Consider the following 1,234-nt stretch of genomic DNA (forward strand, 5'->3'; position numbering starts at 1 on the left):
TGCCACAAATTAATCCCGCATAACAAACACCTCCCCCCCTCCCGTCCATATAACCCACCAATACAACTCAAACACCTGCACAACACACTCAATCCCACAGCCCAAAGTACCGTTCACCTCCCCAAAGTTCATACAGCACATATATTTCCCCAAAGTCCCCAAAGCTACGTACGTGACATGCACATAGCGGCACGCACGTACGGGCAAGCGATGAAATGTTTGGAAGCCACAGCTGCATGTGTACTCACGGTACCGCGTCTGCGTATCCAACTCAAAGTCCTCCTGGTAAGAGTCTCTGTTGTCCCAGTTCTCCACAGGCCAGTGGTAAAGCTTTACTGTCATCTTTCGGGAATGTAAACAATGAAACACCGGCTGTGTTATCCGGCAAAACAGTCAGGGGGTGCATTCTACGGCGGGTGTGCGTTATCCAGCACAACACCTGCCGCAATACACCGCTTCCCACCTACAGCTTTCTTCTTTGCTGTCTCCATTGTTCATTGAACAAATTGCAAAAGATTCCCCAACACAGATGTCCAGAATACTGTGGAATTTTGCGATGAAAACAGACGACTTAATAGCTGGCCACCATGCTGTCCCAAAATGTCCGCTACAATCCGTGACGTCACGCGCATACCGAGACGTTTTCAGCAGGATATTTCGCACAAAATTTAAAATTGCACTTTAGTAAGCTAACCCCGCCGTATTGGCATGTTTTGCAATGTTAACTTTTCATCATTGATATATAAACTATCAGACTGCGTGGTCGGTAGTAGTGGGTTTCAGTAGGCCTTTAGGGCCCAAACTGTTTGTTTACATGCTTTTTTTTTTTTTATTTCTCTTTGCTATTTGGGCTTATTGGACCCTAATTAGAATAAAAACTAAAAATCATCTTTTGATATGATGTACTTAGTCCATAAGTACACAAACGTGTACTTCATGTGTAGTGACATACTAATTTTTACACTTTTTTTTTTCCCAAATTCCATTGTATGTTATACTCTTCTGACACCACCAGATGGCAGTATAAGTGTCCACATAAGCGGCCATAAGACCCCAATTCAGTAGTGTACACAATTTTGGAAATAAGAGCTAAAAGGTGTTGTCCACACATGTGGCCACTAAGGCCTTTAGAGGTTAAAGAATAAAACTCAGTTGACAGTAAAAAGTCGTTGTCGCAATTGTTGGATATGACTTTAAACCATAACCAAGCATGCATCACTATAGCTCTTGTCTC

At 43.0% G+C, this 1,234-nt stretch overlaps 1 protein-coding gene across 3 annotated transcripts in view; it reads left to right on the top strand.

Moving 5' to 3' along the window:
• LOC133616394 (adenylate cyclase type 1-like) overlaps window positions 1–152 on the top strand; it is a 223,809-nt gene extending 223,657 nt beyond the window's left edge. For all 3 annotated transcript variants that reach the window (XM_061975587.2, XM_072914695.1, XM_061975590.2), the window contains one exon: window positions 1–152. This exon is cut by the window's left edge. The gene's annotated coding sequence lies outside the window, so the exon portion shown is untranslated.
• The last annotated feature ends 1,082 nt before the right edge of the window (window positions 153–1,234 follow it).

This window comes from Nerophis lumbriciformis, linkage group LG14 (genome assembly GCF_033978685.3).
Source record: "Nerophis lumbriciformis linkage group LG14, RoL_Nlum_v2.1, whole genome shotgun sequence".
NCBI lineage: Eukaryota > Metazoa > Chordata > Actinopteri > Syngnathiformes > Syngnathidae > Nerophis > Nerophis lumbriciformis.